The sequence below is a fragment of the Oncorhynchus keta genome, chromosome 30, assembly GCF_023373465.1.
Source record: "Oncorhynchus keta strain PuntledgeMale-10-30-2019 chromosome 30, Oket_V2, whole genome shotgun sequence".
In the NCBI taxonomy this organism is placed as follows: domain Eukaryota; kingdom Metazoa; phylum Chordata; class Actinopteri; order Salmoniformes; family Salmonidae; genus Oncorhynchus; species Oncorhynchus keta.
The window spans coordinates 5569928-5583320 of NC_068450.1; the positions used below are offsets into that span (position 1 = coordinate 5569928).

At 43.3% G+C, this 13393-nt stretch overlaps 1 long non-coding RNA gene across 6 annotated transcripts; it reads left to right on the top strand.

Annotated features, from left to right (window-relative positions):
* Positions 1–10908: 10908 nt before the first annotated feature.
* Positions 10909–12689, top strand: LOC127913729 (uncharacterized). 6 transcript variants are annotated; one of them, XR_008086588.1, is made up of 3 exons: positions 10909–11026; positions 11097–11172; positions 12609–12689. It is a non-coding gene; the product is annotated as an uncharacterized LOC127913729 (long non-coding RNA). The 6 variants fall into 6 exon arrangements; XR_008086591.1 differs by lacking the exon at positions 11097–11172 and adding an exon at positions 11316–11391; XR_008086587.1 differs by lacking the exon at positions 12609–12689 and adding an exon at positions 12256–12406.
* Positions 12690–13393: the final 704 nt, after the last annotated feature.

Below are 13393 nucleotides of genomic sequence, written 5' to 3' on the forward strand. Positions count from 1 at the left end.
ATAGAACAGTACCGTGCTTTACCTCAGAACCCCCCACTGCTATTTGAATCGAACAGTACCGTGCTTTACCTCAGAACCCCCACTGCTATTTGAATAGAACAGTACCGTGCTTTACCTCAGAACCCCCCCACTGCTATTTGACTAGAACAGTACCGTGCTTTACCTCAGAACCCCCACTGCTATTTGAATAGAACAGTACCGTGCTTTACCTCAGAACCCCCCCACTGCTATTTGACTAGAACAGTACCATGCTTTACCTCAGAACCCCCCACTGCTATTTGAATAGAACAGTACCGTGCTTTACCTCAGAACCCCCCACTGCTATTTGACTAGAACAGTACCGTGCTTTACCTCAGAACCCCCACTGCTATTTACCTCAGAACCCCCACTGCTATTTGACTAGAACAGTACCGTGCTTTACCTCAAAACCCCCCCACTGCTATTTGACTAGAACAGTACCGTGCTTTACCTCAGAACCCCCACTGCTATTTGACTAGAACAGTACCGTGCTTTACCTCAGAACCCCCCACTGCTATTTGAATAGAACAGTACCGTGCTTTACCTCAGAACCCCCCACTGCTATTTGACTAGAACAGTACCGTGCTTTACCTCAGAACCCCCACTGCTATTTGACTAGAACAGTACCGTGCTTTATCTCGGAACCCCCACTGCTATTTACCTCAGAACCCCCCACTGCTATTTACCTCAGAACCCCCACTGCTATTTGAATAGAACAGTACCGTGCTTTACCTCAGAACCCCCCCACTGCTATTTGACTAGAACAGTACCGTGCTTTACCTCAGAACCCCCCCACTGCTATTTACCTCAGAACCCCCACTGCTATTTGACTAGAACAGTACCATGCTTTACCTCAGAACCCCCCACTGCTATTTGACTAGAACAGTACCGTTTTTACCTCAGAACCCCCACTGCTATTTGTCTAGAACAGTACTGTGCTTTACCTCAGAACCCCCCCCCCCACTGCTATTTGACTAGAACAGTACCGTGCTTTACCTCAGAACCCCCCACTGCTATTTGACTAGAACATTACCGTGCTTTACCTCAGAACCCCCACTGCTATTTGAATAGAATAGTACCGTGCTTTACCTCAGAACCCCCCCACTGCTATTTGACTAGAACAGTACCGTGCTTTACCTCAGAACCCCCCCACTGCTATTTACCTCAGAACCCCCCACTGCTATTTGACTAGAACAGTACCGTGCTTTACCTCAAAACCCCCCCACTGCTATTTGACTAGAACAGTACCGTGCTTTACCTCAGAACCCCCACTGCTATTTGACTAGAACAGTACCGTGCTTTACCTCAGAACCCCCCACTGCTATTTGAATAGAACAGTACCGTGCTTTACCTCAGAACCCCCCCACTGCTATTTGACTAGAACAGTACCGTGCTTTACCTCAGAACCCCCCCACTGCTATTTACCTCAGAATCCCCCCACTGCTATTTACCTCAGAACCCCCCACTGCTATTTGAATAGAACAGTACCGTGCTTTACCTCAGAACCCCCACTGCTATTTGACTAGAACAGTACCGTGCTTTACCTCAGAACCCCCCCACTGCTATTTACCTCAGAACCCCCACTGCTATTTGACTAGAACAGTACCGTGCTTTACCTCAAAACCCCCCACTGCTATTTGACTAGAACAGTACCGTGCTTTACCTCAGAACCCCCCACTGCTATTTGAATAGAACTGTACCGTGCTTTACCTCAGAACCCCCCCACTGCTATTTGACTAGAACAGTACCGTGCTTTACCTCAAAACCCCCACTGCTATTTGACTAGAACAGTACCGTGCTTTACCTCAGAACCCCCCCACTGCTATTTGCTCTCTTTCATGTTGTTCTGTCATTCAGTCAACCGTGTTGTTCTGTCATTCAGTCAACCGTGTTGTTCTCTGTGTCATTCAGTCAACCGTGTTGTTCTCTGTGTCCTTCAGTCAACCGTGTTCTTCTCTGTGTCCCTCAGTCAACCGTGTTGCTCTCTGTGTCATTCAGTCAACCGTGTTCTTCTCTGTGTCCCTCAGTCAACCAGTTGTTCTCTGTGTCCTTCAGTCAACCGTGTTGTTCTCTGTGTCCCTCAGTCAACCGTGTTGTTCTCTGTGTCCCTCAGTCAACCGTGTTGTTCTCTGTGTCACTCAGTCAACCGTGTTGCTCTCTGTGTCACTCAGTCAACCGTGTTGTTCTCTGTGTCATTCAGTCAACCGTGTTGTTCTCTGTGTCCCTCAGTCAACCGTGTTGTTCTCTGTGTCCCTCAGTCAACCAGTTGTTCTCTGTGTCCTTCAGTCAACCGTGTTGTTCTGTGTCCCTCAGTCAACCGTGTTGTTCTCTGTGTCATTCAGTCAACCGTGTTGTTCTGTGTCCTTCAGTCAACCGTGTTGTTCTCTGTGTCCCTCAGTCAACCAGTTGTTCTCTGTGTCCTTCAGTCAACCGTGTTGTTCTCTGTGTCCCTCAGTCAACCGTGTTGTTCTCTGTGTCCTTCAGTCAACCGTGTTGTTCTGTGTCCCTCAGTCAACCGTGTTGTTCTCTGTGTCATTCAGTCAACCGTGTTGTTCTCTGTGTCCTTCAGTCAACCGTGTTGTTCTCTGTGTCCCTCAGTCAACCGTGTTGTTCTCTGTGTCCTTCAGTCAACCGTGTTGTTCTCTGTGTCTCTCAGTCAACCGTGTTGTTCTCTGTGTCCTTCAGTCAACCGTGTTGTTCTGTGTCCCTCAGTCAACCGTGTTGTTCTGTGTCCCTCAGTCAACCGTGTTGTTCTCTGTGTCCCTCAGTCAACCGTGTTGTTCTCTGTGTCATTCAGTCAACCGTGTTGTTCTCTGTGTCATTCAGTCAACCGTGTTGTTCTCTGTGTCCCTCAGTCAACCGTGTTGTTCTCTGTGTCCCTCAGTCAACCGTGTTGTTCTCTGTGTCCCTCAGTCAACCGTGTTGTTCTCTGTGTCCCTCAGTCAACCGTGTTGTTCTCTGTGTCCCTCAGTCAACCGTGTTGTTCTCTGTGTCCTTCAGTCAACCGTGTTGTTCTGTGTCCTTCAGTCAACCGTGTTGTTCTGTGTCCTTCAGTCAACCGTGTTGTTCTGTGTCCCTCAGTCAACCGTGTTGTTCTGTGTCCCTCAGTCAACCGTGTTGTTCTCTGTGTCCCTCAGTCAACCGTGTTGTTCTGTGTCCCTCAGTCAACCGTGTTGTTCTGTGTCCTTCAGTCAACCGTGTTGTTCTGTGTGTCATTCAGTCAACCGTGTTGTTCTGTGTCCTTCAGTCAACCGTGTTGTTCTCTGTGTCCCTCAGTCAACCGTGTTGTTCTCTGTGTCCCTCAGTCAACCGTGTTGTTCTGTGTGTCCTTCAGTCAACCGTGTTGTTCTCTGTGTCCCTCAGTCAACCGTGTTGTTCTGTGTGTCCCTCGGTCAACCGTGTTGTTCTCGGCTTGGCCCCTGTGTTAACACTATGCTTGGCCCCTGTGTTAACACTAGGCTTGGCCCCTGTGTTAACACTAGGCCCCACTCCGATCCCTGTGTTAACAATAGGCCCCGCCCCGATCCCTGTGTTAACAATAGGCCCCGCCCAGATACCTGTGTTAACACTAGGCTTGGCCCCTGTGTTAACACTAGGCCCCACTCCGATCCCTGTGTTAACAATAGGCCCCGCCCCGATCCGTGTTAACAATAGGCCCCGCCCAGATACCTGTATTAACAATAGGCTTGGCCCCTGTGTTAACAATAGGCTTGGCCCCTGTGTTAACAATAGGCTTGGCCCCTGTGTTAATAGGCCCCGCCCTGATCCCTGTGTTAACAATAGGCTTGGCCCCTGTGTTAATAGGCCCCGCCCTGATCCCTGTGTTAACAATAGGCCCCACCCTGATCCCTGTGTTAACAATAGGCTTGGCCCCTGTGTTAACAATAGGCCCCGCCCGATCCCTGTGTTAACAATAGGCCCCGCTCTGATCCCTGTGTTAACAATAGGCTTGGCCCCTGTGTTAACAATAGGCTTGGCCCCTGTGTTAACAATAGGCTTGGCCATCTCCCCCATAGTCATTTCTGTCTCTTCTATAGATGTTATATCCCTGTATTGCTACTGCTGTATCATCAAATGAAGTATCTAATCGAGTCTCAGAAATGGCTAATATATTAATGTTATCTGATGTTAGCAAGTTATTGATTTCATGAACCTTATCAGGCCACATGTATAACGTACATGTATATTAATATGGTCTATTTGCTGGGTAGCATGAAAATAACATTGTTTGGCTAATAGTCAGTCAATCAGGTGTGTGTGTGTGTGTGTGTGTGTGTGTGTGTGTGTGTCTGTGTCTGTGTCTGTGTCTGTGTGTGTGTGTGTGTGTGTGTGTGTGTGTGTGTGCGTAATGAACAACAATAAAAATGAGCGGCTCTTCGACAGAACCTTTTAAAGTCCATATATAGATTGGTGTGGCAGAGTACTTTAAGTGATTGTAGTGTGTTTTCCATTATCACTATGAAGAGAAAGCCAGCAAGACTGCTGGCCCTAATGGCAACCTATTCCCTGCGTAGTGCATTACTTTTGACCAGGGCCAAGAGTGTTTACCATAGGGACTTTGGTCAAAAGTAGTGCACTGTGTAGGGAATGGGTGGGCCATTTGGGACGGACTAAGAGAGAGAGGCTGGGGGGAAATGACTTCCACAGTCAGAAAGCCACCCACACAAACACAATGCTGTTTCAGCCCTGAACCTAACCATCCAGGTGGGCCCAGTTCTGTCAGCTACATAACTGTATCAGTCCATTAAACTAGTCTACATTGTGTTAAATACGGTTCTGTCAGCTAAATAACTATTAGTCCCATTAAACTAGTCTACATTGTTAGAAAGAAGTCAAATGCTTCTCAAAAAAAATGTAGCTTTAACAAAACCAAATTCTATTTTTTACTTTCTTGTTTTCTTCTTGAGTATTCAAGGTCTTTAAGAGAGTGACACGCATTTTTCTATTCAGTGATACTACTATTATCTACACACTTAAGACCACATGAGATACACTTGATGCTTCCTTCCAGACTTGTATGTGCATAAACTTACAAAATGCATCCCAAATGGCACCCTATTCCGCTAAGGGCCCTGGTCAACAGTAAAACTCTGCATCAGGAACAGGTTGCCATTGGAGGGGTCCAGTGATCCACAGTATTTACTGCATAGGGATCTCTCAAAGCTCTGCGGGAGAACATGAAAAGCCGAGACAGGAAGTCAAAAGGGTTTGTCACTTGCTGTTTCGTTTTTCACATTCATCTCTGTCTTCCAAAGTGGCAGTGATGCTGTTTTTGTTCACATCACTGAACTGGTTTAAGAGGCTGAGACGCTGATGGGGGGGGATGCTGCTTTCAGAATATCAAACTAAAAAGGAACAAATCAGCTCACATCACTTTGTCTCTCCTTCACCATTTGGTTTATTTCTGTGTCTTCCACAAATTCTTTATTCAACATCCGCAGTACTCCGACTGTGTCATGGTTATATGACCTAGTCATCTCCCTCTATATTTACTACAAGTCAACACAGGGCTTGTTGAACAAACTGTCCTCTTCAAACAGAATGCTTTCTATCCAGCAGTCTGTGTGTGTGTGAGCTGTCAGTTATATAATCCCGTACGTTGGGTCACTCCTGTGTCTCGATATAAATGCGTTCCTCAGTCAGGCTGATTCTGTAGTAAGATACTTACAGCAGCTCTAGTACTAGGACCATGGCGTGTCTGCTGCAGGGCTGTCGATAGAAGTGAATGAAGACCCGGGGTCATTCGACAGTTCCAGTTTATCAGCCTTATGGTGGTCTGCTAAGCCTACATGCAACTATAATACAGACAACAAAATAAAGGAAACCCCAACATAAAGTATCTTAGTAACTGGCAAAATAAAGGAAACCCCAACATAAAGTATCTTAGTAACTGGCAGAATAAAGGAAACCCCAACATAAAGTATCTTAGTAACTGGCAGAATAAAGGAAACCCCAACATAAAGTATCTTAGTAGGGCGTTGGGCCACTACGAGCCAGAACAGCTTCAATGCACCTCGACATAGATTCTACTAGTCTCTGGAACTCTCTATTGCAGGGATATGACACCATTCTTCTATTGGAGGGATGTGACACCGTTCTTCTATTGGAGGGATGTGACACTGTTCTTCTATTGGAGGGATGTGACACCATTCTTCTATTGGAGGGATGTGACACCGTTCTTCTATTGGAGGGATGTGACACCGTTCTTCTATTGGAGGGATGAGACACTGTTTTTCTATTGGAGGGATGTGACACCGTTCTTCTATTGGAGGGATGTGACACCGTTCTTCTATTGGAGGGATGTGACACCGTTCTTCTATTGGAGGGATGTGACACCGTTCTTCTATTGGAGGGATGTGACACCGTTCTTCTATTGGAGGGATGTGACACTGTTCTTCTATTGGAGGGATGAGACACCGTTCTTCCATTGGAGGGATGTGACACCGTTCTTCTATTGGAGGGATGAGACACCGTTCTTCTATTGGAGGGATGTGACACCGTTCTTCTATTGGAGGGATGTGACACTGTTCTTCTATTGGAGGGATGAGACACCGTTCTTCCATTGGAGGGATGTGACACCGTTCTTCCATTGGAGGGATGAGACACCGTTCTTCCATTGGAGGGATGTGACACCGTTCTTCCATTGGAGGGTTGTGACACTGTTCTTCTATTGGAGGGATGTGACACCGTTCTTCCATTGGAGGGTTGTGACACTGTTCTTCCATTGGAGGGATGTGACACCGTTCTTCCACGAGAAATTCCATAATTTGGTGTTTTGTTTATGGTGGTGGAAAACGCTGTCTCAGGCTCCAGTACAGAATCTCCACACCAGAAGTGTTCATTTAGGTTGAGGTCTGGTGACTGAGACCAGAACAGGATTAATACTGAGACGGCCATGGCATATGGTTGACATTGTTTTCATGCTCATCAAACCATTCAGTGACCACTCGTACCCTGTGGATGGGGGCATTGTCATCCTATGGGGGCATAGCCTCGGTAGCCAAAATAATGACCTGCCCAGCGTTTTTATACATGACCCTAAGCACGATGTTAATTGCTTCATCAACTCAGGAACCACACCTGTTTTAGAAGCACCCGCTTTCAATATACTTTGTATCTCTCATTTACTCAGCTGTTTCTATTGTTTGGTCAGTTACCGGTACGCATCGTGTTTAATGTAACATTTCTTACACTCAGCTGCTTTAGGTAGAACAGTAATTAGTGCTGTGGTATTGACCTTTTCAATCTTCCTCTGCGTTTATCTCGTTAAAGCTAAACTTTAGTCCCTTCTCGTCGCTCAGCCTGTAGGAACGATCTGTGATATGTCTCGTGGTACCCTATTCCTTACAAAGGGCCCAGAGTAGTCCACTATATAGGGAATAAGGCCCTGGTCTAGAGTAGTCCACTATATAGGGAACAGGGCCCTGGTCTAGAGTAGTCCACTATATAGGGAACAGGGCCCTGGTCTAGAGTAGTCCACTATATAGGGAATAGGGCTCTGGTCTAGAGTAGTCCACTATATAGGGAATAGGGCTCTGGTCTAGAGTAGTCCACTATATAGGGAATAGGGCCCTGGTCTAGAGTAGTCCACTATATAGGGAATAGGGCCCTGGTCTAGAGTAGTCCACTATATAGGGAATAGGGCTCTGGTCTAGAGTAGTCCACTATATAGGGAATAGGGCTCTGGTCTAGAGTAGTCCACTATATAGGGAACAGGGCCCTGGTCTAGAGTAGTCCACTATATAGGGAATAGGGCCCTGGTCTAGAGTAGTCCACTATATAGGGAATAGGGCCCTGGTCTAGAGTAGTCCACTATATAGGGAATAGGGCTCTGGTCTAGAGTAGTCCACTATATAGGGAATAGGGCTCTGGTCTAGAGTAGTCCACTATATAGGGAACAGGGCCCTGGTCTAGAGTAGTCCACTATATAGGGAATAGGGCCCTGGTCTAGAGTAGTCCACTATATAGGGAATAGGGCCCTGGTCTAGAGTAGTCCACTATATAGGGAATAGGGTCCTGGTCTAGAGTAGTCCACTATATAGGGAATAGGGCCCTGGTCTAGAGTAGTCCACTATATAGGGAACAGGGCCCTGGTCTAGAGTAGTCCACTATATAGGGAATAGGGCCCTGGTCTAGAGTAGTCCACTATATAGGGAACAGGGTGCCATTTGAGAGGCATACTTGGTTTTACTGCTGTGAGTGGTGAGTGACGCTCAGGTGTTTACTACTGAGAGACTGCCTGTAGCTGGCCATCCTGTCTTATCTTCTCTAGGGTAGGGGGCAGCATTTGGAATTTTGGATGAAAAGCGTGCCCAAATTAAACTGCCTTCTACTCAGGCCCTGAAGACAGGATATGCATATAATCGGTAGATTTGGATAGAAAACACTAAAGTTTCCAAAACTGTTAAAAATAGTGTCTGTGAGTATAACAGAACTGATTTGGCAGGTGAAAACCTGAGAAATCCATTCAGGAATAGGATATTTTTTGTTGTAGTTTTCTATTCAATGCCATTACAGTATCCATTGATTTAGGACTCCAATTACAGTTCCTATGTCTTCCACTAGATGTCAACAGTCTTTAGAAATGGTTTCAGGCCTGTATTCTGAAAAATGAGGGAGTAAGAGCAGTCTGAATGAGTGGACCCTGCCATGTCACAGAGATTTTTCATGCGCTGACTAGAGAGAGGGCCTTTCTTGTTTCCCTTTTATATTGATGACGTTATTATCCGGTTGAAATATATTTGATTATTTAGGCTAAAAACAACCTGAGGATTGATTATGAACATCGCTTGAAATGTTTCTACGATCTTTACAGATACTATTTGGATTTTTTGTCTGCCTGTTGTGACTGCGTTTGAGCCTGTGGATAACTGAAGAAAACACGCAAACAAAACAGAGGTTTTTGGATATAATGAGACTTTATCGAACAAAAGGAACATTGAATACATTGAATATTGAATAAATGAATGTCTTCTGAGTGCAACCATACGAAGATCATCAAAGGTAAGTGATTCATTTTTTCTCTATTTCTGACTTGTGTAATTCTTCTACTTGGCTGGTTACTGTTTGTAATGATTTGTCTGCTGGTCTATGATCTCAAATAATTGTACGGTATGCTTTCGCCGTAAGGCATTTTTTTGGATGTTGGCCAGGTGGGACTCTAGATTCCCACATACCCTAGAGAGGTTAACTACTGAGAGACTGTCGGTGGCTGGCCATCCTGTCTGCACTATGTGTGCAAAGCTGTCAAGGCAAAGGGTGGCAACTTTGAAGAATCTTTGAAGAATCTAAAAATAATATTTAATTCATTCAGATCTAGGATGTGTTATTTTAGTTTTCCCTTTATTTTTTTTGAACAGTGTATATTTAGATTTGTGTAAAAAATAATAATAATAATAATTGGTTACCACATGATTCCATAGATTTGATGTCTTCACTATTATTCTACAATGTAGAAAATAGTACAAATGAATGAAAAACCTGGAATGAGTAGGTGTGTCCACACTTTTGACTGGTACTGTATCTGGACAAAATCATCATGGTGTTTTTTGATGCCAAGTTTACAAACAGTGGTAAGTATAATGTAAACTTTGGTATAATTATGGTTACGGGGGGAATTAAGTATAGCCAGTTTTTGCTTAGCAGATCATTAAAAAAATAAATGTTTATCTGGCTAAAAGAGAGAAGTTAATATCTATTATTTTTACAGGAAACTCACTCTGTCGATGACGTTGGGTGGAAAAACGACTGGGAGGGAGAAATATATTTTTGTCGCGGGCAAAGAAACTCAAAAGGGTTGATTATTAATTAACATCAATGTTTATATGATTGTGTAAACTGATCATTAAGGGAGATGGATCTTTTAAAAAAAAGCTATTGGATCAAAAACAGATCTGTATGATGAATCTTTATGGGCCAAATGATGATCCACACTTATTAGAATATATATATATGAGTTCCCAAGCAACGAATGAATCTATTATTATGATGGGAGATTTTAATGCTGTTTTAAATACATCCATGGACTGTAAAGAAATCACACTACAGACTATCACCCTTGTAAGGAAATCACAAATATAATATATTATGTAGGTTGAAAAAACCCGGACCTAGTGAGATATACATGGAGGTTTAATACCAAGACCTAGTGAGATATACATGGAGGAGGTTTAATATCCTGACCTAGTGAGATATACATGGAGGAGGTTTAATATCCTGACCTAGTGAGATATACATGGAGGTTTAATATCCTGACCTAGTGAGATATACATGGAGGTTTAATATCCTGACCTAGTGAGATATACATGGAGGAGGTTTAATACCCTGACCTAGTGAGATATACATGGAGGTTTAATATCCTGACCTAGTGAGATATACATGGAGGTTTAATATCCTGACCTAGTGAGATATACATGGAGGAGGTTTAATATCCTGACCTAGTGAGATATACATGGAGGTTTAATATCCTGACCTAGTGAGATATACATGGAGGTTTAATATCCTGACCTAGTGAGATATACATGGAGGAGGTTTAATATCCTGACCTAGTGAGATATACATGGAGGTTTAATATCCTGACCTAGTGAGATATACATGGAGGTTTAATACCAAGACCTAGTGAGATATACATGGAGGAGGTTTAATATCCTGACCTAGTGAGATATACATGGAGGAGGTTTAATACCCTGACCTAGTGAGATATACATGGAGGAGGTTTAATATCCTGACCTAGTGAGATATACATGGAGGAGGTTTAATACCCTGACCTAGTGAGATATACATGGAGGAGGTTTAATATCCTGACCTAGTGAGATATACATGGAGGTTTAATGTCCTGACCTAGTGAGATATACATGGAGGTTTAATATCCTGACCTAGTGAGATATACATGGAGGAGGTTTAATATCTTGACCTAGTGAGATATACATGGAGGAGGTTTAATATCCTGACCTAGTGAGATATGCATGGAGGTTTAATACCCTGACCTAGTGAGATATACATGGAGGAGGTTTAATATCCTGACCTAGTGAGATATACATGGAGGTTTAATGTCCTGACCTAGTGAGATATACATGGAGGTTTAATATCCTGACCTAGTGAGATATACATGGAGGAGGTTTAATATCTTGACCTAGTGAGATATACATGGAGGAGGTTTAATATCCTGACCTAGTGAGATATGCATGGAGGTTTAATACCCTGACCTAGTGAGATATACATGGAGGAGGTTTAATATCCTGACCTAGTGAGATATACATGGAGGTTTAATGTCCTGACCTAGTGAGATATACATGGAGGTTTAATATCCTGACCTAGTGAGATATACATGGAGGAGGTTTAATATCTTGACCTAGTGAGATATACATGGAGGAGGTTTAATATCCTGACCTAGTGAGATATGCATGGAGGTTTAATACCCTGACCTAGTGAGATATACATGGAGGTTTAATACCCTGACCTAGTGAGATATACATGGAGGTTTAATATCCTGACCTAGTGAGATATACATGGAGGTTTAATATCCTGACCTAGTGAGATATACATGGAGGAGGTTTAATATCCTGACCTAGTGAGATATACATGGAGGTTTAATACCCTGACCTAGTGAGATATACATGGAGGTTTAATACCCTGACCTAGTGAGTTATACATGGAGGTTTAATACCCTGACCTAGTGAGTTATACATGGAGGTTTAATATCCTGACCTAGTGAGATATACATGGAGGTTTAATATCCTGACCTAGTGAGATATACATGGAGGTTTAATATCCTGACCTAGTGAGATATACATGGAGGTTAAATATCCTGACCTAGTGAGATATACATGGAGGAGGTTTAAAATCCTGACCTAGTGAGATATACATGGAGGAGGTTTAATATCCTGACCTAGTGAGATATACATGGAGGTTTAATACCCTGACCTAGTGAGATATACATGGAGGAGGTTTAATATCCTGACCTAGTGAGATATACATGGAGGTTTAATGTCCTGACCTAGTGAGATATACATGGAGGAGGTTTAATATCCTGACCTAGTGAGATATATATGGAGGAGGTTTAATATCCTGACCTAGTGAGATATACATGGAGGAGGTTTAATATCCTGACCTAGTGAGATATACATGGAGGTTTAATATCCTGACCTAGTGAGATATACATGGAGGAGGTTTAATATCCTGACCTAGTGAGATATACATGGAGGTTTAATACCCTGACCTAGTGAGATATACATGGAGGTTTAATACCCTGACCTAGTGAGATATACATGGAGGAGGTTTAATATCCTGACCTAGTGAGATATACATGGAGGTTTAATATCCTGACCTAGTGAGATATACATGGAGGTTTAATACCCTGACCTAGTGAGATATACATGGAGGTTTAATATCCTGACCTAGTGAGATATACATGGAGGTTTAATATCCTGACCTAGTGAGATATACATGGAGGTTTAATATCCTGACCTAGTGAGATATACATGGAGGTTAAATATCCTGACCTAGTGAGATATACATGGAGGAGGTTTAATATCCTGACCTAGTGGATATATGGAGGTTTAATACCCTGACCTAGTGAGATATACATGGAGGTTTAATACCCTGACCTAGTGAGATATACATGGAGGAGGTTTAATATCCTGACCTAGTGAGATATACATGGAGGTTTAATATCCTGACCTAGTGAGATATACATGGAGGTTTAATATCCTGACCTAGTGAGATATACATGGAGGAGGTTTGATATCCTGACCTAGTGAGATATACATGGAGGAGGTTTGATACCCTGACCTAGTGAGATATACATGGAGGAGGTTTAATACCCTGACCTAGTGAGATATACATGGAGGAGGTTTAATACCCTGACCTAGTGAGATATACATGGAGGAGGTTTAATATCCTGACCTAGTGAGATATACATGGAGGTTTAATACCCTGACCTAGTGAGATATACATGGAGGAGGTTTAATATCCTGACCTAGTGAGATATATATGGAGGAGGTTTAATATTGACCTAGTGAGATATACATGGAGGAGGTTTAATACCCTGACCTAGTGAGATATACATGGAGGTTTAATATCCTGACCTAGTGAGATATACATGGAGGAGGTTTAATACCCTGACCTAGTGAGATATACATGGAGGTTTAATATCCTGACCTAGTGAGATATACATGGAGGTTTAATACCCTGACCTAGTGAGATATACATGGAGGTTTAATATCCTGACCTAGTGAGATATACATGGAGGTTTAATATCCTGACCTAGTGAGATATACATGGAGGAGGTTTAATATCCTGACCTAGTGAGATATACATGGAGGTTTAATATCCTGACCTAGTGAGATATACATGGAGGAGGTTTAATATCCTGACC